The 26,968-nt window shown below is 35.3% G+C and overlaps 1 long non-coding RNA gene across 1 annotated transcript; it reads right to left on the reverse strand.

Annotated features, from left to right (window-relative positions):
* Nucleotides 1–26,679, reverse strand: LOC136043235 (uncharacterized). Its single transcript, XR_010621572.1, has 3 exons — nucleotides 26,407–26,679; nucleotides 8,595–8,835; nucleotides 1–196 (listed from the first exon to the last, which is right to left on the reverse strand). It is a non-coding gene; the product is annotated as an uncharacterized LOC136043235 (long non-coding RNA).
* Nucleotides 26,680–26,968: the final 289 nt, after the last annotated feature.

Genomic DNA, 26,968 nt, shown 5'->3' on the forward strand with positions numbered 1-26,968 from the left:
CTTTGTAATTTATAACTTCTAATTATAGCTAAAAATATTTACATCAAATTTTTATTTGGAGATGCAGAGCAAAGCAAAACGAGATGCTTGAGCAGTCCCTTTCTGATGCAACGATTGCATGTTTGGTGTAGAAGGAATTCATAGTATGTCCTTTCTAATTGGCATCTTCAACTTAGGTTTAGGCCATTTCGCTGACCTAAAAAATGAAAAAGATTTTTATCTTACACAATGAGAATCCATTGCACTGATTCACCTTATTGCATATACATCAACATACGACTACAACATATACATATACAACACATACACATATGTATACATAAACATATATACAACATATACATCAACATACAACATACGATTAAAATTGTGCACTTTACATCAGTCACTATATCCATTTGAGAGCTTATAGGTATCTCAAGCCTGATTACACAAGGTTAACAACCAAAAATATTTTGGGCAATGGGGCTGTATAACTTTTTGTAGCTCATTTTGTCGGGCGCATCTATCAAACAGTTCGTGTTGAGGAACTTTAAGTAAGGAGCGATGTGGCTCAATAGTAACCGAAACTCTAGCAAACGGAATTTTCATACTAATAAATATATCAAAGAATCGGCTTATTATGTTGATTTCAATTATACAAGATTCATTAAGTTTAGTGATACGTATCAAAAGCTACGACACTGAAAAAATTGGCCTGATTTTCAAAAATGGGAGAAACACCCCTTCAAATTTAAGGAATCTTAATAAAAATCAAACCATCAGATTAAGCATATCCGAGAATCTTTATGTAGAAGTTTCAAGCTTCCATCTGCAAAAATGTGAATTTTATATTTTTTGCCAGAAGAAAGATCACGGATGCGTGTTTATTTGTTTGTTTTTTGTGATTTTTTTTCCAGGGGTGATAGCGTCAAACCAATAGTCCTAAAATATCGACAAAAATCGACCAATATCGACATATCGACAAAGTAATATCGACAAAGTGCTTATTCCAACGGAAAATAAAATCTATAGTTCCCTTTTTAAGTGACCAAAGAGATTGGAGTGCAACTGGCCCCCCCTCCCATCCACCTTCTTTCCTAAAAATCATCCGATCTTCATTTTGTTCAGTTTAGTTGAAACCTACTGGGGAGGGGAATAAATAACACAAACCCCCACAACCCTGGGGAAAGGTTTGTAAGTCAGGAAATTCACCCATTGTTTACGTATAATATTTCCTATCGGGAATTATACGGACTTTTTCCGGGGAGGGGGGAAAATTTTCTGCTGGGGGGATTTCCTACAGGAATAGTTTTCGGTGGAGAGGGAAGTTCTCTTGGAGTGAACTTTCCAAGGGAAGTTTTGCACTGGGAGAATTTCCCGAGATCCCTATACAAAATTCTTTTTATTTGACTTACTCTCTCTTTGCTGACTCAATTTTACATGTTGAGATATCAAGGGGAATTGTCCGGGAAAAATATTTACAAGGTTGGGATTGTCTAGAGTATCTTTCCGCAGGTGGAGGGATTTTTCACGGGAAAAATTCTCCATGGGAGAGTTTTTCGTAGGATAAATTCTGCAGAGGGAAATATATGCGTTAGCAACTTTCTACTAGGGGACGAGGGGTATTTGTGAGAAGAAGTTTCGACGGAGGGAGGATTTCCGGCATGGATTTAAAATCAATCATAAATTAAAGTCTTTTTCAAATAAAAGTTGACTAAGCAAAAAATGTCAGCCGAAATCATCCGCAAAAAAGCCTTCAGGTGTAATTTTCAGCTAGATTACAATTTTCTGGGGGGGGGGGTATTTTATGTGGGATGGACTTTACACGAAGGGATCTCCCATGAGGGGAAGGAATTTTCATGGAGAGAGAGAGCTATATTTCCTGGCATTGTATAAGGAGACGGCCCCTTCAAAAACATAATAAATAATTTTGGTTTTACACTGTCAGATTTTCGCATTGGGAGGGTAGTTTAAGGAGGTGGACTTTCAAGAGGAGATTTTGCACAGGGGGAAACTTTGCCAAAATTAATGTGTTTTTTTTTTTTTATTGTTTTATGCACGGTAAGCCCAATTTGAGCCTGCATTAGTTAAAAAAAAAACGTTCAGAAACTAAATAAAAAACAGGTTTTTTAACCGAGGTAAGGAGCAACATTAAAACTTAAAACAAACTGAAATTATTCTGTATATGGAAGGGTATGTCCCCTCCTCAACGCCCCGCTCTTTACCTAAAGTATTGTACTACTTTAAAAAGTAGACCTCTGTTAAAAAGGCAATCTTTAGCGTAAAGAGCGGGGCTTTGAAGAGGGGACACTCCTTTTCGTACACGGAATAATTTCTGTTCGTTTTAAGTTTTTACGTCACTTCTTATTTCAGTTAAAAAAAAACCCTGTTTTTTTTATCTAATTCAGTAATAGCTGGATCCGAATAAATACTATCCTATTCATTTGTTTAGTTGCCCAATATACAGTTTAGTAATTGATTATGATCTAGCAACTAAATTGTGATTAACTGTCGCTTCTCTGTATTATGCTTTTTGGAGTATTCAGTAAGTTCAGTTTAGTACAGTTTTATTAAAAGATACATTCAACTGAACTGCCAGTACCCCCCCCCCCCCCCCCCCCCGAGAAAGGTAGAAAAAGGACTTGCGATTGGGTGGCTACTTACAACTAACTATCTCATCAAATCGTAATAATAACAATATTTCTATTTTAATCGCTGCTTCTATTTTTTCTGTTAAGATACAGGGATATGAAGTTAGAGGCTTACAAAAACAACATCTACAAGACTTTTTTTCAGTGGGTAAGAGAGATGGTGACCTATTTCAAGGAATTTCAATCTGAAAATTCAACCTTGCATCCGAAAAGTATGGTTAATCCTGTTTTCCTGTAAACAGGGTTAAACATCAAAATTTTGTTAAGCATAGGGTCTGTTGTGTTGATTCATAGCACTTGAGAAATCGTCTTTCCAATTCGCTCTTGTCAACAAAACGGCAAGTCTTTCTCATTTTGAATAAGTTATTAACTTCAACCGACAATAACTCAAAACTTGCTTCTATCGCGGAATACGTTCAAATTCTGATACGAACGCTTCAAATACAGATACTCCATTACTTACTCCTAGAAAAAAAACAAACAAACAAAAAAAACACTAAAGTTCTCTTAAAACACCCCTGAAACATTGGAGGTGTGTCTATTAAAAGTGACATTCGAGTATAAAAAAAAAGCAACAGCTAATAATTGTTATTTTTTAGTGGTAGTTTTAGGTAAGTTACGAGTCATGTTAGGACAATACCAGTTTATAGCTAGGAAATAACCAAAAGGTTGAATCAAAGAAACTAGTTTTTTCTTATTTGATTGCCAAGTTTCAATCACCTGTAAATGCTGAAGTACACGTCACAGTTACGACTCGAAACTTCGAAACATATAATTTACTGCAATTCGGATAGAGAGAGATGCGGGCTGAAAGTATTTAAAACCCTTTCGCCATAGATTGGTATACACTCAATTCTTTTTTATTTGATAGGTGAGTTCCGACGATAAGAACCTACGAAAAGCATGAATTTTCGTTTATCAGACTTGATTGTAAATTATGACGATGAGTATAGTTGAAAAAAGAATGTCGGTGAAGAAAATAGGTATATTATCACGAGGGAGAACAGCCAATGCTGGGGGTTGGCAAATTCATGACTATCACTTCTTGGGAGTGGCAGAGAGTTTTTAGGATCTTAAAGGTCTTAGAATTTGGTTTCTGAGCTTCAGATATTAGGAAAAGTATATTATATAGGTACTTGTGTATTATACGCCACTCACTCAAGTTAACGCTGGTTAAAACTCGAAAACAAGCTGGTTTCTTCGTTAGCTTCTTTCAGCTTAGCGTGAGACAAGACAAAGACAAGTGACGGGAAATATATAATTTGGACTATATATTTGCACATTAGGGAGGGGGTGGATTAAATCGAATTAGGGGAATCTATTTCAAAATGCTAGAAGATCTTGGGGATGGAGGGGTGACTTCATTTGTACATGTGAATACTCAAGGGAGTAGATTATATTTTCTAAGGTATTTCTTTATACCCAGGAATCTACCTTATATAGCAGTTTTTTTTTTTAGGCGGGGAAGGAATAAAAAGACGAGTAATACTGTAAACAATAAAATAAAATTTAAGATGATTACACATTCACAGGAATAGAAGTCCTCTCCCGTTTCTAATTTTCTGAATATACCAGTTTCAACATGTTCAGCCTTTTGCTGACCCTACTATTTAGTTCAAAAAGTGTTCAGTCAACGAACACTATTTCAGCCAAATCTTATCCTGTAGCCCCTAGCCCTACTTTTTGTTAGCACATGGTGGGTTAGAAATATTTAATTCGAAAGATCATATTTATAAAAAGTAGGCTCGCCCGAGTTAGGTTCTTTTAGATGGATTCAGACGCCCCCTAGAAAACCCCTTTGATAACTAAATCTGCTCAAATGAATCTGTAAGCTCCTATTACTCTTCTTTTGTCGACAGACAGCGGGAAGAATTAGTAATATTCACTTCGAAGAGTTGCTTTTAAAAACATTGAATATTATGAACCTAGTAACATACTTTCCGAGGGCTTTAGATATTCCTCTGGAAAACCCTTTTGTCAACCTACTCAAGACCATAGCCAGAATTTTTGTTGGGAGGGGGGCATAAAAATACTATCAAACTAATCAAAATTTGTTTATATACATCTTTGTTACATTTTTACGACTTAGATTTTTTTTTGGGGGGGGGGGGGGTTAAACTCCCAAAACCCTCCTAAATACGGCCTTGAATCCGCTCATCCCATCCTATAATACTCATAATCGATACCCTTGTAAGGCCTGCGATGATAATCAAGGAAGGCTAAAATAGGTGTACCATACTTGAACTTTAGATATAAGACAGACAATGACTCGTTCATGGTAAAATTCAACAAGACTATGATGGTGAATTACTTTTGAAGATGGCATAGAAAACAATATCCGCCGTAAGCCTAAATCACGTACCACAATAATTCTCTAATCCGAACCAAAGTCGGCCTTTGTCTTTCAAGTAGATAACAATTATAGTTAGATGGCTAACTATGTATTAGCATGCCATAATATACACTTTACGACTATATTAAATCGTATATAAAGCGGCGAATGCCGTGGACCCAGGCTTAGAACGAGTTTGACAGCGTTCCGTGACCTATGCAGTAAATGTTTTAACGTTCGGCTTCTTAAGAAGAATAAATTTATTTTTATTTCTTATCCAACTGCTTATGGGAAATTTCAATGAAAGACTTAATCAAATGTTTCAATACATCCGTGATTCAATAATATTAAATACACTTTTCATTGATATATTATAATGCAACTATCGAATCTAAAATTTATTCCCTTTCCTAGACTATAATATGGACTAGACTATAATGAAAGATTCCCATTTAAGTTAAAAATTAAAATTTGTGGATGATTCTTTCAATACTTCACGTTGCTCAGTTAGGAGTAGCTGGGAGGGGTAGTATACCCCATGCTCCATAGCAAATTATGCCCCTGAGGGGTGGGCAGGTACACGCACAGGAATTTTTGGACGGCGAAAAAAGGGTGGGATTCCGTCCCGATTTTGGCAACTAGTGGAAGCGAGAAGTGGATAAAACCGGAAGATTACTTGAAACTATACATGAGGTCAAAGCACAAACCGAATGTCTGGAGGATAGGTCTAAAAACGGAAATAAGAATCCTTTAAAATAATGAATACAATCATTGAACTTGGTTGACTGTTTTCTCACAAAGTGAATATTTTACGGCAAATTCTTAGATATATACAATACGTTATAAGGTAGCCTACTTGTCTGTAAAACGGAACAGTGAACGGAACGCACTCAAGAATTACGCCGTGTAAGATTTAACAGAGACCGGTTCCCTTCCTGGATCGGTTACGATTTGCTTATTTTGAGTGAGAAAATTGCAAGGTACGTATATTTTTATTAAATATTTAATATATAGAGATGGTTAGGGGTTAGGATAGGCTGGGTATTTAAAATAATGCGTTCTGCGCGGCGCTTTCCACAATCCTTTGTCGCAGTTTCCATAGTTTTGTTTCTAAAGTGTTATATTATCAGTATATTTTGGTATATTTCATTAGGATTAACCCAACTTTACTTATTAAGTCCGTTCCTTTAACAGACAAGTATACGCTATAATGGTAAGTTTTTCCTCAATGATGGTGGCTGAGATAAATTTCTGAGCCATTGCCAATTATATGGCCCTTTTACCAGCCTCAAAAGTAGGGCTGCTTTTCTTCAATAAACATAGTTTTAGCGTGTGTTAGGACCCTAGGATAGGCACTTATAAATCAACCCCTTCCAATGACCCAATTGTTTCTGCAATACTTCTTAGAGAAAGAACGACTAGGAATAATTCCCTCATATGAAGAAAATACAAAAATTCTGGTAGCATTAGAGAAAACACAAGATTTTTCAGTAATTTTTTTCTTAAATCTTTCCCCTTGGAACGTCTTCCACTTGACAGCCCCTCCCCCACTTTTTCCACCCAGAAACGTATCTGTGAACACTCATGCCTTCTATTAATACCAAACACTATCTAAACAAAAATATCACACTTCCAATTCATTATTCAAAGGTCATAATAAGCTAAACACAAAAAAGGTGTCAAAAAGACAGCTCTGAATTAAATTAAAAAGGACCCACAACTAGATATATTCATTTAAATTCATACCGTAAATAAATTAGCACACGTGTTAGCTGTCACTTGAAATGGTCACAACGGCTACTGCCCCTATTCAGCACTATGATAACTATGGTAATCAAAGCATTTCAGCCTTATGAATGGGAAAGAAGATGCACTTGTTGCTTCATTTCAATTGCTAATATTCACACTTATGGCCAACTCATTTATATCGTTTATGCGCGCGGTTTTTTTGTTCTTAAGTAGGGTGCAGAAGATTAGGTGAAAGATTATATCGGGAGAGGCGCATATATAGGGTTCAATTACCAATGATAAATTCAAGGAGTTTTATTTCTGTATTTACATCAATTTACTTTTTATTAAATGGAGCCTTCACCGCAAAATTATTTCTGTCACTAATCATTTTCTAAGCTCCTTAAATTCAATTGATTTTTTTTTTAAGTCTGACTTGTCTGATTATCTTCTTAATTCTGGTAACGTCCGAACTCCATTCAGTCCATCAGCTAAATCAAAGTTGATTCCCCTGATAGTATTCAGGCAGCATGAATAGTCTGCCTGGGTCAACTAAAAAGGACGAGTCGTTAGCTACCTTCAGAAAAATTGTTAAACCATAGTTGATCTCTTTATTTTTTTTTAAATGCTCCAGTGCGGTTAATTTTTCTAGGCCAGGCTCGAATTGTATGTTCTATCGTTTGATATGCTAGGCACTTTGCTCCAGCTTGGTTTTAGGCGTGTAATCAGTGGAATGTGGCAGCTTGGGGTTTTGCTATTCAGTCTAAGTTGGTTTTTTTTTTCTCTTTGCGTTCTTGACCACAGACCTTTACGGGGGTATATTTTAATATATACACTTTTATTGTTTATTAATGTTTGCTTATTGTACTTGAATCTCTCTAAATCTTCTGTATACTTAAAATCGAATGTATCTATGTCTTTCAATCCTGTATGCATTACTACACTGCTCATCCGTACGCAAAGAAAGTTTAAGAAGTTACAGAGTAAACTCTTGCGAAGTTTTTATGAAATCCCCCAAGGCCCTCTTAATGATTTGTGCCATGACTGAAATTAGACGCTCATGGACACAAATACTTGAAGTTCCTTCTGTTTAAATGTCACATTATTCTCATTTTCCGGATTTTAAATATTCAAAAACATCCGATATGAAAAAGTATCAAAACTTGCAACATGAGTAAAATACTCTTATTTTGAAACCAATATTTTGTTACTAATAATATTTGTTGCTGTCCTTGGTCTAATAGTAAAACAATAGCCCTGGTCAGGGCCACAATCAAGAGAGTAGGGCAAAAAGCTGATTTTTTTTTCTGAAGGGATACCCTACCTTCAACCTCTGGCTGCATTCAGGTTTAAAAGGGTTGGAGGTATGATACCAAAGCTAATCAAGCCCACATTTTTATATCGTCCATTGATTAGCACGTCCATAACATGTATGCGTATGTATGTAGGATGAGGGGAGGGGGCTCGGTCCGATGTTCTCTCTGAGGATTCAATGTTTTCTTACAATGTTTCTACATTACTGGATGATATGACTGTTTTTTTTTTTTTCAGTTTACCTCTTCCATCCCCCCCCCTCTCCCAAAAAAGAGACGTTGAGTAACCAAGGACACGCAAAGCAATGGTAAGTGAGCTAAAAAATATATTGAGTAAATGTTCAGCCGTAGCAATGTATGCACGTAAGCACGTAATGTATGCACGTAATGCACAAAGTATGAGAATTCAATATATTAGGACCAAATCTCCCATCAGGGTACCCTTTGTTTATGCTCCTAATACAATCCTATGTAAATATCTCCTGAACCTCCCAAGCTATCTGGATTTACATAATCAAAATACATTGAAAAAGCTTTTTTAGGCTCATCCAATATACAAAATTTGTCATTGTTTTCGTCGAACCTTACCTTATTCTAAAATGTACTTCCTCAATATGCACCCAGAAAGAAGTAGTTATCCCTCGGATCCTTATAATTGCTGCTGCCAAGACTTCTTCTCATCGGGCTTAACTATCGCCTGGATGTCCTGCTGGTACGCGTAATGAAATGTATTTTTCGGTCTTTCCCTCCTTAAGGTTCACTCTGGCTGCCACTTTAGTACTTGGAGTCTTCCATCCTATGAATGACAGATCCCGAGAAATGTTAGATCCTGAGGAAATATATTTTCTATTGTAAGGCTTGATTGAGTGTGTTCATAATTCTACAGCTGAAAAAATCGACCCCCCCTCCGAAATTGAGGAAATTATCAAGAAGAAGAAATTAAATATTACTGTCCTATACTACGGTGATAAAAAGTGTGCTTTAATTCGATTGGTTTATTTTTGCATCGTATTTTCGTAAGTTTTATGTTGTTCAAATTTTTCTTTAATTGTATCAAACAGTTCGTGGTAACGAACTGTAGTAAGGAGCGACCCGGCTCAATAGTAACCAAAACTCTAAAAAATGGAATTTTGATACCAATAGCTACATCAAAAGAATCGTGTTTTAATGCTGGTTTTAAATATATAAGTTTCATCAAGTTTAGTCTTACCCATCAAAAGTTACGAGCCTGAGAAAATTTGCGTTATTTTAGAAAATAGGGGAAACACCCTCTAAAAGTCATAGAATCTTAACGAAAATCACACCATCAGATTCAGCGTATCAGAGAACCCTACTGTAGAAGTTTTGAGCTCCTATCTACAAAAATGTGGAATTTTGCATTTTTTGCCAGAAGGCAGATCACGGATGCGTGTTTATTTGTTTTTTTGTTTTTGTTTTTTTTTCCAGGGGTGATCGTATCGACCCAGTTGTCCTAGAATGTTGCAAGAGGGCTCATTCTAACGGAAATGAAAAGTTCTAGTGCCCTTTTTAAGTGACCAAAAAAATTGGAGGGCACCTAGGCCCCCTCCCACGCTAATTATTTTCCCAAAGTCAACGGATCAAAATTCTGAGATAGCCATTTTATTCAGTGTAGTTGGAAAACCTTATAACTATGTCTTTGGGGACGACTAACTCCCCCACAGTCTCCGTGGGAGGGGCAACAAGTTACAAACTTTGACCTGTGCTTACATATAGTAATGGTTATTTGGAAGTATACAGGCGTTTTCAGGAGGATTTTTTTGGTTGGGGGGAGGGGTTGAGAAGAGGGGGATATGCTGGGGTAACTCTCCATCTAGAATTTGTCATGGGAGAAGAAAATTTCCATGAAGGGAGAGAAGGATTTACTAGCATTATTAAAAAAAAAAAAATTAAAAAATAAATGTGAAAAAGCTTTTTCAGTTGGAAGTAAGGAACAGCAATAAAACTTAAAACAAACAGAAATTATTACCCATATGAGGGGCTCACCTCCTTCTAATACCTCGCTCTTTACGCTAAAGTATTTTTAGTAATTTCAACTATTTATTCTACGGCTTTTGTGATTCAGGGGTCATTCTTAATGAATTGGGATAAAATTTAAGCTTTAGTGTAAAGAGCGAGGTACTGACGATGGGCCGAATCCCCTCATATATGTAATAAAAACATGAGAATACAAAAGTTCTTTACGTAAGCTAATTTATAAGTTACGTAAATCTTTTACCAATAAAAAAATTCGTAAAAAATTAAAAGTTCTATTTGCCTTTTTAATTAACAAAAAAATCGGAGGGCAACTTGGCTTCGTCCCCCGCTCTTTTTTTCTCAAAATCATTCGATCAAAATTATGAGAAAGCCATTTAGCCAAAAAAAAAACATGCAAATTTCGTTTTGATTATTCCTCTGCGGAGAGCCAAAATCAAAACATGCATTGATTCAAAAACGTTCAGAAATTAAATAAAAAAAAACAAGTTTTTTTAACTGAAAGTAAGGAGCGACATTAAAACTTAAAACGCACAGAAATTACTTCGTATATGAAAGAGGCTGCTTCCTCATCAACGCCCCGCTCTTTACGCTAAAGTTTTTTACTGTTTAAAAAAAGAGAATTGAGAGAAAGAGTCAAACTTTAGCGTAAAGAACGGGGCGCTGATGAGGAAGCAGCCTCTTTCATATACGAAGTAATTTCTGTGCGTTTTAAGTTTTAATGTCGCTCCTTACTTTCAGTTAAAAAAACTTGTTTTTTTTTTATTTAATATCAGAAAGGAGAGCTAAACAATCCCATTTACCTGTTTATTCCGTGTCAATTTTAAGTTGGTAAAATAAACACGAACCCTGTATTGATTCTTCTGTATGACACTCTAAGCCAGGCTCACAATATATGGTTCACAATATATTTTTACAATTAAAATCTCTGCTTCGGTGTATTGTCATGGTTTTACTAGACTTTTTTTTATGTTGATGTTATATAATTTCCATTCAGCCCACAGAAATTTGACCCTTCCCAGCCCAGAGTAAGTTCCTTTTGTGCATGCCTGTGATGCTTTAAAAGTTTAGAAAAGTAGAATATTTCTAACTTGTTGAATACGAAAGAACATTGCCCCACAAAAGCAAAACAAGAATAAATGACAAAAATAAAAAAAAAACACATAAGAAAACAATAGATAAACCACTCCCATGAAAAAACAAAGTATGGTAGCTATCTTTGAAGGTCGGTTAAAACACTTTTATGTTCCGAAAATGTTTCCAAAAATCAAACATTTCATGGTAACGAACTTTTTTTCTGGTCGGGGGGAGGGGGGTACGTGAGAGGATCTTTCCACGGACAAATTTTTCATGAGGGAAGAGAATTTCCATAAAGCGGGCGCCGGATTTTTCAGCATAAAAAAAAAACAATGAGAAATTAAATTGAAAAAACAAGTAAGTTTTTTTCAACTCAAAGTAAGGAGCAACATTAAAACTTAAAACAAACAGAAATTATTAAGTATATGATGGGGTTTGTATATTTATTTCTAAGAAAGACGTTCGTAAATAAAACTGAAAGTTCTAGTGGCCCTTTAAAGCAACTGAAAAAATTGGAGGACAACTAGACTCCATCGAGTCCAACGAGTTTGACAGCGTTCCATGACCTATGCAGTAAATTTTTTAACTTTTGGCTTCTTAAGATGAATAAATTTATTTTTATTTCTTATCCAACTGCTTATGGGAATTTCAATGAAAGACTTAATCAAATGTTTCAATACATCCGTGATTCAATAATATTAAATACACTTTTCATTGATATATTATAATGCAACTATAGAATCTAAAATTTGTTCCCTTTTCTAGGCTATAATATGGACTGGACTATAATGAAAGAATCCTATTTAAGTTAAAAATTAAAATATGTGGATGATTCTTTCAATACTTCATGTTGCTCAGCTAGGAGTAGCTGGGAGGGGTAGTATTCCCCCATGCTCCATAACAAATTATGCCCCTGAGGGGAGGGCAGATACATATACAGGATTTTTCGGATTTGACAGAGACCGGTTCCCTTTTTGTATTGGTTATAGTTTGCTCAAAGAATTGGAACAAAATTCGAAGTTTAACGTAAATAGCAAGGCATTAACGAGGGGGCGAACCCCCTTCATATACCAAATAAAACTATACGAATATAGAAGTTCGTTACGTAAGTTAATTCGTAAGTTGCGTATATTTATTACTAATATATATATCTATATATATAAAAATAAGTTGTCTGTGTGTGGATCTGTGGATCAAGTGACGTCATGTTTGTCCGCATATGACGTCTGAATTATTTCACACTAATACAAAATAAGAAAAAAAACTAAAAAAGGTAAAAACTACAAAAAAAACTAAAAAGAAAAAAAAACTAAAAAAGCTAAAAAACTAAAAAAAACTAAAAAAAGGTAAAAATCTAAAAACTAAAAAAAAACTGAAAAAACTAAAAAAAGGCAAAAACTAAAAACTAATAAAAAAACTAAAAAATCTAAAAAACTAAAAAAACTAAAAAAACTAAAAAAAGGTAAAAAACTAAAAAAAAACTAAAAACTAAAAAAGAAAAAAACTAAAAAAAGGAAAAGACTGAAAAATAAAAGAGAAAAAGAAAACTAAAAAAATACGAATAAAAATACAAAAAAATAAAAAAGATAAAAACTACAAAAAACTAAAAAGAAAAAACGAAAAAAAACTAAAAAAGCTAAAAAAATAAAAGAAGCAAAAATCTAAAGAAGGTAAAAACTACAAAAAAAAAGAAAACAAAATAAAAAAATCTAAAAAAGCTTAAAAACTAAAAAAAAACTAAAAAAAGATAAAAAACTAAAAAAAGGAAAAAACCATAAAATAAACTAAAAACTAATAAAAAAAAATAAAAAAAGCTAAAAAACTAAAAAAACTAAAAAAAACTAAAAAAGGTAAAAACAAAAAGAACTAAAAAAGAAAAAAAACTAAAAAAAGGAAAAAACTGAAAAATAAAGGAGAAAAAGAAAACTAAAAAAATATAAATAAAAATAAAAAAAATAAAAAGATAAAAACTTCAAAAAAAACTAAAAAGAAAAAAGAAAAAAACTAAAAAACCTAAAAAAAGGTAAAAACCAACAAAAAAAAAAACTAAAAACAAAAAAAGGGAAAAAATTAAAAATTTATTTCATCATAAGTTTTCAACTGACGAAATTACAGACCGGGACATCGGGACACAAATGACGACCGGGACACCGGCACATAGGGAATATGAATGACGACACTCAAAGAGAAAGCGACCGGGACAAAAGGAATGTTCGATTAGCAATCAACAAAGCACCGGGACACAAATGACGACCGGGACACAGGGAGTATAAATGACGACCAGGATATAAGTAAAAAAAACTAAAAAAACTAAAAAAAAGGTAAAAACTACAAAAAAACTAAAAAGAAAAAAAAATAAAAACTAATAAAAAAACTAAAAAATCTAAAAATCTAAATAAACTAAAAAAGAAAAAAAATAAAAAAGGAAAAAAATAAAGGAGAAAAACAAAACTAAAAAACGAATGTATATACAGACCGGGACACCGGGATACAAATGACGACCGGAACACAGGGAATATAAATGACGACCGGGACACAGGGACACAACTACAACGGGGACGCCGGGGGGCACAGGGGGATATAAATGACGACCGAGACACCGGGACACATGGAATATAAATGACGCCCGGGACACTCAAAGAGAAATCACAGACTGGGACACCGGGACACAAATGACGACCGGGACACAGGGACAAAACTACAAAGGGGATGCCGGGGGGCACAAGGGGATATATAAATGACGATGGCGACACAGGGAATGGTAGATTAGCAATCACCATCAACAAAGCTCAAGGGCAATCATTAGAATCATGAGGTATAGATCTGAATACGGATTGTTTTCCCATGGACCATTATATGTTGCATTTTCAAGAGTCGGTAAACAATCTATTTATATGCACAGACAATGGGACAGCAAAGAATGTTGTATATTCGCAAGTTTTACGTAGTTAAAAACATATATATATATATATATATATATCTATATTCACAGGTGGGACATAGGGACACAACTACAATGGCGCGTAACTAATATGGCGCGTAACGACTTACGCGCGCGGGGGGGGCTTGGGGGGGCGCGAAGCGCCCCCACCAACTAGGTGTTGGGGTGGCGCGAAGCGCCACCCCAACAGCTAGTATATATATATATATATATATATATATATATATATATATATATATATATATATATACATATACATATAATTGAAATCCTGCAACTTTCGGTAGTTTTGCCCTTCAGCTAGGTTTTCAGTTGAGATAAGATGGAGAAATCAAATAAAGTACTTCTCTCAAGGAAAAATGCCATCGTCAAAACGCTTTCCTCTTTGTTTCATTTACGGGCATCACGTACAAATCATAAAAACTGTCATTTTTCATCTTTGTCAGTCAATCATTCCAGAATTCTTCCACAGGCCTCAGGATTCGCTCTCAGTCATATAACCTATCAATTTAGACCTCTGTCTATATTGTCCTTTAATAAGGAAAACAGGTTCATGGGGTCCAAATCCTTTTAGCACAGCATGTGATCATTAATAGTTCTTTGATGCCCTTGCAGATTAAAAGATAATGGGCGAATAACAAAAGTATCTAGGGCTATATTTGATCATTTTGTTAAAATATTTTTAGCTTAAGGAGGTGGGGGACTTCAAATGATTTCGTATTTAAACACTAGCTTCAAGTGCATTGGTGTTTTGTAGCAATACAGTGTTTTGGTGTTATGCACTGTGCATTTTTTAGCACCACCTGCATCACTGTTTTAACCAGAAGTTAGGGAGAGGGTGTAAAGAGAACTGAACTATGGAAGGTATTCACAAAACTGGTTTTTGGGCACGTTAAGTTTCAGAAAATAATTACTCAAAACTACTAGATTCCTTCCACAGGCACGAACACGGGGAGTGGCCTCAGCGCTCAACCGCTTCCAGACTCTCATATTATTCTACGAGCTTTTCTATGACATTTTCTAATTTTGATTTCTGCCATTTCGAACTTTGGTCCTACCCTCCCAATCAAAGTAATTGCTTCTTCCAAAATCAACTTCTCAGCATGCATCTTGTCCTATTTCATCACCAGTCATTGTCGCCTGGTCGAAAAAAAGGTTTGATACTTCTAACCTCAAACCTTTTTATTCACCGGGAATGTGTTATGAGTGCAGTGTTAGGGAGCAACACTTTTTTTTGGTGGAAGGTAGGGCCTCTTTCTTCATATAAAAATTGTGAGAAAAGCCAATTTACCCCTCCAGTTTCAGGGGCTATACGAGCACTGTCGTGTGGTGGCAGATTTTTCTTTAAACATAGTTAAAGACAAACACAGTTTGTCTTTAAACATGGTCCTTTTTGCTTATATTTTATCATTTATAAACTTTTTTTACGTTTTATTGTTACCATTTGTTGAGTTTTAATTGTTTTTTTTTTCTGCGTTTTAATAATTCTTGTAAACTTGTTTTATTAATAAAAGCTGTATGGACAATAAAAATTTATATCTTTAAATTTTCTTGTTCTAGTAAGAACTTTCAATATGTAATCGTTTAGTTCATTATTAGATGTATAGTTGTTTTTGGTGGAAATTAGGACCTCTTTCAGTATATAAAAATTGTGAGGTAACCATTTGGTTTATGACGACTCAAAAGCCAATTTTACACCTCTCCACTTTCAGGGGCTATACGAGTACTGTCGTGCGGTGGCAGATTTGTCTTTAAATATATGTGTAGGCCATTTAAAATGAACGGCTATTCAATGTTGTTTATACAGTCCCAATAATTTATTCTGTATTACATAGCTACACCAGCTATTCGGAGAATAGACATCGGATCTTTTCATTAAGGGTGAGGGGGGCTCAAAGCCTTAAAAGTGTGAAGGTTAACTAAAACTTTCAAACCCTTCACTGCTTTTACATCAGATAAAAATGGAGGAAGAATTTCATCCCGTATTTCCCTGTTTTGGAGGAATGAATTTGAATATAGTCTGTAATATGGTTACTGAGGAGGCTGGGGCGTCAATGGGAGGGAGAATACTACCCACTGGATATTCCCACCCTAGGTTTTGAAAAACACCTGATTTTGGCGTTTGAATTGAAAAACTGTCCTTCTAGATTTCGAAAAAAAATCCCCTCGCCTAAATTTCTGTGAATTGACATTATTGCCAGAAATTTGATACCGTCTCTTTTACTCTGTAATCAGTGCATGTTAAAGGAAACTTTACTTTACGAGCATAAGTCCCAAAATATGAGTGCTTTTATTTATTTTTTATTTTTTTACCTGATTATGCAGTGGATGAAAACAAAGAAACTGAGCCAAAATGAGTTCTCGATTTCTTTAAAATTCCCTGAGGTAGTTACAAAATTTAAAGCTGTGACTCCATTTTTTCTCTTCTTCTTCTGTCTGTATTACAGAGAAAGGGCAATAAAACAATCTATGATAAGATATACTTTTGCTGTCATGCTCCTATATTTTCTTACAGATTTGTACATATTGATTTGGTTAGATTCTTTTTCCCCAATTTTATGCAAAGATAAAGTTTTCCAGAACTAGTAAAGAGAGGAGGAAGATGTTGCCCTTTATTAGAATTTTAAATCACTACGAACAAGAACACAAGATTCAACAAGGAACAAAAAACAGCATGAAAAGCATAACTCAAAAACAATAAAAAGTCATAGGAAGCCAAAATATAACTCAAATAAAACTTTCAAGTGTTGTATACTAGACTGAAAAGAAGGTTACTATAGTTTCAAGCCTTCACCATTTCCAGAAGCTCCAAACTGACATATCTTATACGTTATCGTACAATTTGATCATTGAACTTTGGTTATAACAGACGCGTTTGCATTTTGGGTAGTGGTGCTTTTTCACAGTATTTTAAAGGCACGCCGTGTCCAGGGAGGAGAGGAGGTATCCAATTCGAATCCTTCTGAGAACTGACTCGTACAAAAGTAGCAAAACACATATAAAAAATTTGTTGATGCGTTTTGTAAAGTTTTTTTTTTGTAATCCCCCACAAATACACAAAAATCCTGGATATGGCCCTATTTACAGGGGTTAAAAAACCTATAAGAACACGTTTATTGGCCCTGATTCTTCTGTTTCCTTGTCGCTCTAGCATGTCATCCTGATGGGGACTTTTGGCAACCCCTCCTGCATGAATATAATATTACAGCATAGAGGATTAGTCTCTACAAACGATTTTGTTTTGTGGAATTAAAATACAATACAATCTACTTACAGTTTTTGTGTCTTATAACTATTAATTTCAATTATTGTTTTGCTCAGTTCTGCCTTTGACACTGTCACGATATTTATACTTTTAAATATCATGGTGTTGCGTTGGGGTGAATAAATACCTCTTCTCTCTTAAAAATGTCTCTCATATCTTATTACCCTATACATGCGATGAGTCAATAGGTGATTGTAAACGATTGGCCGGCGTCCCCCCAGAAAATTCGTTTTTAAATTGGTATATGATAAAATAATTCAGACGTCATATGCGGACAGACCATGACGACATACAGCTCAATCCTTCTAATGACGTCACTCGACAGACAGACAGACAACTTCTTTATATATATACTAGCTGTTGGCGTGGCGCTTCGCGCCACCCCAACACCTAGTTGGTGGGGCGCTTCGCCCCCCCCCCCCCCAAGCCCCCCCCGCGCGCGTAAGTCGTTACGTGCCATATTAGTTTTTTGTAGTTTTTACCTTTTTTAGTTTTTTTCTTCTTTTGTATTAATGCTAAAGCCAAGGTTCAAACCTGGAGCCTCTCGGACCTAGAACCTGAAACATAACGCTTTACCAACTCAGCTACTTCGGCTTGAATACATTCGTTTTGAGCAGCTTCCTCGGGTGTTGCCATTCTAGGTTCTTCAGTCATTTTACAATTAGAAATTTCTCTTTCAACGGTCTTCTTACAATTAAAAATTTGTCTTTGAACGATATTCTTAAATACATGTGTCCTGGTCGTCATTTATATTCCCTGTGTCCCGGTATCCCAGTCTGTAATTTCTCTTTGAGTGTCCCGGTCGTTATTTATATTCCCTCTGTCCCGGTCGTCATTTGTGTCCCGGTCTGTAATTTCTCTTTGAGTGTTTTTCTTTTTAGTATTTTTTAGTTTTTTACATTTTTTCTTCTTTCAGTTTTCTTTTTCTTCTTTATTTTTCAGCTTCACTATGAAATACATGTCGCCGAACCTTTGTTTTTTTAACTAAAATCTGGTAGGCATTGATGACCTTATCCAAGTCAAAATCCCAAACCCAATCATCATCGCAATCATTTTCAGTTTTGATATGTTGTGACTCTCGCTGTCCAGGTGGATCTTCATCTAACTGCGCGGTTTTGCGTTCTTTAGCCTCAAGCCTGTTTCCTTGCTGTTCTTTTGATTCCTCGGCACGCTTTCTTTTCTGACTTTCTCTATCAGCAGCAAGTTTTTTGGCATAGACTCTTTGAGCATCTTCATCGGCTTTTGCCATTGTAAGTTCATCAGTCATTTTAAACTTAAACATTAATAGATTTCTACGTGAACATACATGTCTTAAATATCATTAATGACGTCACCGTCATAGCAAATATGACGACAACTAACTTCATGACGTCAGTCGACACAGAAACATGACGTCACCTGACAGACAGACACACAGACAGACAACTTATTTTTATATATATAGATATAGATAGATATACCAATCTATATATATAAAAATATCTATATATATATATATATATATATATATATATATATATATATATATATATATATATATATATAAATAAGTTGTCTGTGTGTGTGTGTCTGTCGAGTGATGTCATGTTTGTGTGTCGGCTGACGTCAGGTTTTCGACTGACGAAATTACAGACCGGGACATTGGGACACAAATGACGACCGGGACACCGGCACATAGGGAATATAAATGACGACCGGGACACTCAAAGAGAAAGCGACCGGGACACAAGGAATGTTCGATTAGCAATCACCATCAACAAAGCACCGGGACACAAATGACGACCGGGACACAGGGAGTCTAAATGACGACCAGGACATAAGTAAAAAAAAAACTAAAAAAAACAAAAAAAAGGTAAAAACTACAGAAAAACTAAAAAGAAACAAAAAATAAAAACTAATAAAAAAAACTAAAAAAGCTAAAAAACTAAAAAAGAAAAAAAAAGAAAAAAAGAAAAATAAAGGAGAAAAATAAAACTAAAAAAAATAAAAGAAAAAACTAAAAAGAAAAAGAAAAAAAACTAAAACAACTAAAAAAAGTAAAAAAAAAAAAACTAAAAAGAAAAAAAAGGGGAAAAATACAAAAATTTATTTGTATATACAGACCGGGACACCGGGATACAAATGACGACCGGGACACAGGGAATATAACTGACAACCGGGACACAGGGACACAACTACAACGGGGACGCCGGGGGTTACAGGGGGATATATAAATACGACGGGGACACAGGGAATGTTCGATTAGCAATGCACATCAATAAAGCTCAAGGGCAATCATTAGAATCATGGTGTATAACTAAAAAAACTAAAAAAAAAAGGTAAACAAGAGTTGGTAAACCTGACAATCTATTTATATGCACAGACAAGGGGACAGCAAAGAATGTTGTATATTCGCAAGTTTTACGTAGTTAAAAACATATATCTATCTATATTCACAGCTGGGACACAGGGACACAACTACAATGGCGCGTAACTAATATGGCGCGTAACGACTTACGCGTGCGGGGGAGGGGGATGCGAAGCGCCCCCACCAACTAGGTGTTGGGGTGGTGCGAAGCGCCACCCCAACAGCTAGTCTATATCTATATATATAAAAATAAGTTGTCTGTGTGTCTGTCGAGTGACGTCATTATAAGGATATGACGTCTGAATTATTTCATCATATACCAATTCAAAAGAACGTATTCAAACCGAAGTAACTGAGTTGGTAAAGCGTTATGTTCCAGGTTCTAGGTCCGAGAGGTTCCAGGTTCGAACCTTGGCTTTAGCATTAACACAAAAGAAGAAAAAAAATAAAAAAGGTAAAGAAAAAACAACTAAAAACTAAAAAAGGTAAAAGCTACAAAAAAACTAAAAAGAAAAAAAACTAAAAACTAATAAAAAAAAAAGAAAAAAAGAAAAAAAAAACTTAAAAATAATGGAGAAAAAGAAAACTAAAATAAAGAAAAAATGAAAAAAGCTAAAAAAAAGGTAAAAACCAAAAAAAAAAAAACCTAAAAAGAAAAAAGGAAAAAAACAAGAAATTTATTTCATCATATACCAATTCAAAAACAAATGTATATACAAACCGGGACACAGGGAATACAAATGACGACCGGGACACTCAAAGAGAAATTACAGACTGGGACACCGGGACACAAATGACGACTGGGACGTGTGTGTCGACTGACGTCATGTTTGTAGACAATAAATGACGACTGGGACGCAGGGACACAAATACAACAGGGACGCCGGGGGGTACAGGGGGATATATAAATGACGATGGGGACACAGGGAATGTTTGATTAGCAATCACCATCAACAAAGCTCAAGGGCAATAATGAGGTATAGATCTGAATACGGATTGTTTTTCCCATGGACAATTATATGTTGCATGTTCAAGAGTCGGTAAACCTGACAATCTATTTATATGTACAGACAATGGGACAGCGAAGAATGTTGTATATTCGCAAGTTTTACGTAGTTAAAAACATATATATATATATACGCGCGCGGGGGGGCTTGGGGGGCACGAAGCGCCCCCACCAACGAGGTGTTGGGGTGGCGCTAAGCGCCACTCCAACGAGTCGGTAAACCTGACAATCTATTTATATGTACAGACAATGGGAAAGCGAAGAATGTTGTATATTCGCAAGTTTTACGTAGTTAAAAACATATATATATACGCGCGCGGGGGGGCTTGGGGGGCACGAAGCGCCCCCACCAACGAGGTGTTGGGGTGGCGCTAAGCGCCACTCCAACGAGTCGGTAAACCTGACAATCTATTTATATGTACAGACAATGGGAAAGCGAAGAATGTTGTATATTCGCAAGTTTCACGTAGTTAAAAACATATATATATATATATATATATATATATATATATATATATATATATATATATATATATATATATATATATATATTCACAGGTGGGGACACAGGGACACAACTACAATGGCGCGTAACGACTTACGCGCGGGGGGGGGCTTTAGGGTGGCGCGAAGCGCCATCCCAACAGCTAGTATTATATAATATTATAGCATATAGGATTAATCTTAATTTTCTCTGCTCATTGATGTGATCAGCCGATGCCTTCAAGACATCTCTAACCGATCTTATTTGTGAAATTAAATATGTTGCAATCTACTTAAAATTTTCTTGTGTCTTGTGATTATTAATTTCAATTATTGTTGCGCTTGGTTTTGCCTTTGACACTGACAGGATATTTATGCTTATAAATATAATGCTGTTTCGTTGTGGTAATAAATACCCCTTCTCTCTAAAAAAAATATATATCTCATGCCTTATTACATTGTACCTTCAATGACACAATGCGTGATTTAAACTAAGTGTAGGTTTGGTTTTGGGGGGCAGACCACCAAGCCTGTCAAATGTTAAGTATGTGTGCGCACGTTAACCACCAATAAATTTTAAAAGTGTTAAAAAGTAACCGTTACACAGTTTTTTCTGTTTGGTAAAGTTCTATCGAAAAAAAATTCTGTAAAGTTTTTAAGCTTTTCGGGCAAAGTCGGATTTTATCCGAACTTAGTAGCCAGTTTCTTTTACGGTTTCGTGTACATTATATTTGTGATGCATTCCTACACAAAATAAATGTTTATATGGGGTGTAATTTCGGTGGGCTACCGTACCTTCTAAATGATAATGCTTAGACAAAAAGATGTGTCTTTGTAAGAGGTAAGCTGTTTTCCCCAATAAATTCATAATAATTGACTCATTGGATTAGCGTGAATGTATCCTGCATGGATATATAAACATACCTAACTTTACAAACACTGAGGTAACTCTGGAAAATGTTATTTTAGGTTCTACGAAATTTCTCTGCGCAAGTAATTTAACTATTTACGCTAAATTTGAATACTGAATCCAAATTATTCAATTGTCCAATAATGTTTTAAAATTTATTACTTGTCGTAATTATGGTCGGAGAATTGAAGATATGAAGTTTTTGCTTCTTTTAAATTGCCATATCATAGGCTTTAGCGTTTTTTTTTACTTTACTGATGAAGCTCGCTGCTTACAAATCACTGAGTTTCTTCGCCCACAAGGGTTTGTACGCCCCCCTAGGTAGTACCCCCTGGGTAGACCATAGTTTGTGACGGCCTCCTACCATGCTTGAAACGCCCAAGACAGAGACAGCGGCGAGACACAGGACATTCCTTCTTTGATATAAAATAATCTTTGATAGCTTAAGAATGATATTTATAACTGCACAAATGCTGAATGATGTAGGCAATGCTCAACTTAGAAGGTCTTAAACACTTGCTATACTGGTCTCCACAGCTTATTTTTTGTTCCCCTCGATTTTTTGGTTTATCCACTTCTGCATTTTTTATTCTTGATCAATATTACAGCGTTAGAAGATGTTAGTCTTATGTAGTTTATTCTACCGCTGTTACTCACATATAATTAAAAAAAGATTACAGAAGTCATAATAATTACCGGATAGGATTTTAAACTAGAAAATTAGCAGTATTTAGTATTTTGTTCCTTTGTTCAAAAGTATGTACAATATTCATATTCTTCCTGTTGAAATTCTTCTGTCAGCTTGTCATCTGTCGAAAACCATCTATCAGGAAATCCGAACTTCTCGAATTAGGTCAATCTAAGTTTGAATTTATTATCATGATTTAGATACCCAAAAATCACATCCTGGATATATTTGCGTTTCATAAATTTCGGTAAGACATCCATCGATGTGGCTTGATTCTTGGATTCTTGCTAGTTTATTCGATTATATCCGTCCTCGAAGACAAACAGAACATCGTGCAAACATTGACCCATGGATGCCCCAAGGATGGGTTATCCTTGGGGCTCTGAACCCCCAAATTCATAATGTCCCCTAATTTCTGGTCTCTTCTTATTCAAATTACCAACAAAATCTGTTTTTATCGGCCCTTCTTGGAAAAAATCATTTTTAGGCGTATCCCCCGAGTTCACATCAGATCAGTGTTTCCCTTTTTTGTTTTGTTTTTTAACGTTGGCTGGTGCAAGGTTTTAAAATTTTTCGTGACCCCCCCCCCAAAAAAAAAAAAAATCACATAGCTTATTAATTTACAAAACAAATCTTACTTTCAAGTAAAAATCATATAACTTGCTAGTTTATTTTATGCACAAAATATTTCGGAGTATTCAGGATTCCCATTTGTTTAAGTTTGTTTTCATTGTGCATTGTACTTCATCCTCATTTTATGGAATTTTTATCCACAGTAATTTAGGCTTATTTTAAATTTCCTTCTTTCTTTTCATAAAAAAGTTAATTTCTGAATATTCCATTTTTGCTTGTTTTTTAATGGTCAGATTTTTGTGTATATTCAATATAAAAAATTAGTGTTTTCATGTAGAAATGAAAAGCAACTTCAAGATTTAAAATGAACAGAAACTGTCCTATATAACCTATGTGAATAAGTAAGCCATTCATTCTTGAAGGATTGTGATAAGCTATTTGAACTTCTTATCATATAACCATGTTTTGGCCCAAGGTTCAATTCGCTCAGATGAAGAACTGCACTGGAGTGGCTGATCCTCCAGGGATATGTTTAATATTTCCTCTTGTGCAGCCCTTTCTATCACACTGGGCTTTACAAAGGACTTCAATAGAAAGGTAATTGTAGTTCTGGTGCTATTCAGAATGTTGTTAATGCGAACTTCTCTGCTCTGAAACTCCAGATTGAGCACATTCACCTTCTTCAGCGTGAAAGTAAGACAATATAGATACGCTTTGTGGAAGGGATCGTTAATGAAACGGAAAATCGGCCTTGGCTTCTCCCGACTCCCTATCAGCGTCAGTTTTGTTAGATTGATCACCCAGGAACACAAACAAGGCACTCCACTGTTCTAAAATCCTGTAAAACGCTGCTTGAAGAGACAGCCCTCGTGTTGCACTGATGGACAGCAGCCTGGACATCTGACCCCTACCAGTTCTTCGGTTGGAAGAATATATCAAGACTAAGCTTGAAATAAGCAAGCAAAAGTATAGCAAAAAAGGATAAAGATGCCCAAAATCCATTGGCGAAGCCAAAAATTATTAGCAAAAATTATTGACATTTCAGTTGCCATGTCTTTTTTATAGGAGCAAATACCATTTCTGTCACCCAACCTTGCAGAATTTAGAAAAAACCCTCGGGCTCCGTACTACCAAGCTGGGATCACTTCAATGATAACAATCTAATAGCTTAGAGGTTTAATAGTCTAAACAGGATAAAGGTCGAATAGGATGCAATAATATCCTAAGTGTGAAGTAAAAGATCAAATTCACATGCTTATTTGCAAAAAGGGCGAATAGAGGAGGGGGGTCACCCACAGTAATATCTTTCCAAAGAATCTAAATCTTCCCCTAAACAGCCTCATAAACGCCTTTTTCTGAGGGGGGGGGGTATTTTAATTTTTGAAGTATTTTCCTGCGTAAAGGTTGGGATGGATACTCCCTTCAAATATTTTTCTAAATACAACATAAATAAATTATCCAATCCATGAAGAGGGCTATTACCCCCTCACTCCCTTCCACTTTACGCTATAATTTATAATTTTATAAATTATAAAATTTTATATTATTATAATTTTATATATAATTTTTCGAGAGCATAATTTATATCTACGATGTCTTGAAACTTTAACATAAAACCTCTAAGCCTCTTTCATATATTACATTATATATAAAAAAAAACTTTTTCAGCTGAAAGTAAGGAGCAACATTAAAGATTAAGACGAACAGAAACTATTCTGTTTATAAGGGAGGTGACACCTCTTCAATCCCTCATTCTTCACGCTATAGTTCTTTAGTACTTTAAAAAGAAATATTCTTCTAATCAAACAACCCTTGCTTTTCAGGAGTCTTTTATAAGGAACTGGGAAAAAAGTCAAACTTTTGAGTAAAGAAAGAGGTACTGAAGACGGGCAACCCCTCATATACGGAATAATTTCAGTTAGTTTTAAGTTTTGATATTGTTTCTTACTTTCAGTTGAAAATAATCCGACGTTTTTATTTAATTTCTGATCGTTTTTCAAATACTGCCGGAAAATCGAGAATTTCTCTCTCGGAAAATTCCCCCCCCACGGAGAAATCTTCCTGACAATTCTAACCCTGCTGAAAATTTTCCCCGAGCAATTCCTCCAGGACCTCTCTGCATGTAAAATCGAATAGCCAAAGTGAAAGAAAGACAAATAGAATCGAATTCTGTATAGGAATTCAGGCAAATTCTCCCCATGTAAAACCTCCACTGGAAAGTTCATCCCGAAAACTTCTCTCCCTACGGAAAATTCTCCCTGAGGAAAATCCACCCAATTTGAAGAAATATCTAAATATATCCCAATAAACAGATACTGTGTGTAAACAATGGACAAATTTCATAATTTACTGTAAGTCCTTTTCGCCAGAGGCTATGGGGGGTCATACCATCCCCAGAGGCATAGTTATTGGACTTTTCAACCATGTTAAACAAAACAGCACTCTCAAAATTTTTATCGGGTGAGTTTGGAGGGAAATGGGACATGGGAGAGAGCCAAGTTGCTCTCCAATCAATTCGGTCACTGAAAACGACACTAGCACTTTAGTTTCCGTTCGAATGGGCTCTCTTCCAATCTTCTAAAGCCAGTAGTTCAATAAGAAAACAAAATTCCTAGGAATAACAAAAAAAACTAACAAATGAGCACGCATTCAAGAAGTTTCTTCTAGTAAAAAAATACAAATTCTACATCTTTCCAGATAGGAGCTTGAAACCCTAACAGTTTAGTTTTCTGATTCGCTGAATCTGATGTTGATGTTTTCATTAAGATTCCTTTTTCAAAATCTTACAAATTTTCAATGGCTCGTAGCTTTAAGTGAATTTTATTTATTTGCAATCAGGACAAAAGGCCAATTTGTTTGATGAATATACTGTTATCAAAATCTTATTTTCAGAGTTTCGGTTCCTATTGGGCCGAGTCGTTCTTTACTTGCACTTTGTGCAAGTTCAATCAAACGAACGGTTTGATTTAACTAATTTGAATCTGAATATCACGAAATTACAATACTAAGATTGCAAGAACAAATAAAAAAATAACTAAGATGATTGGCACCTCTTTTAAAAAGTTAAAGGTTACACAGATAATTTAAAAATGCCAAGAGAAAAAAGACCATCACTTACATCAATACTTTATCATCTCCCTATCTTGAAGTAATCCAACAAATCCACTAAAATGCCAACGGCAATAACCCTAGTGTCATAATTTTCCCTTGAACAAGGGGGCCACGGTCTGTTTGACCGTCTCCTAATCGAATCAACACGACATGACCAGAGGCAAATTATGACGTACTGGTCATCCCCCAAACTGGTCGTAATGGGTCAGTTGCAATTGACACTGCTCGTAAATTCATTCCTAGAAAGAAAATTGATTGTCGGTGAGAATAAGTCTGCCAATTCTTCATTTGTTGGGGTCATGTAAGCAATTAAAGATCAATGTGTAACATTCAAAAGATAGGAAAGAATATAAAAAGCGTCGGTCTTGGAACAGTAACATATTTTTCTTGGTAACAGAATTTATAAAGAAATTGTTACAACTTTAAAAGCTAAACTAAGATATATAATGACAAATTATTATAGGCTACTGTAATTCACAGCCTACAGTTTGATCCTGAGAAAGACCTAGTTTCAAAACTTTTATTAATTTATTGGTGATTCGTCAAGAAGTAAAAAAAAGGTAAATCAC

The sequence above is a fragment of the Artemia franciscana genome, chromosome 2, assembly GCF_032884065.1.
Source record: "Artemia franciscana chromosome 2, ASM3288406v1, whole genome shotgun sequence".
NCBI lineage: Eukaryota > Metazoa > Arthropoda > Branchiopoda > Anostraca > Artemiidae > Artemia > Artemia franciscana.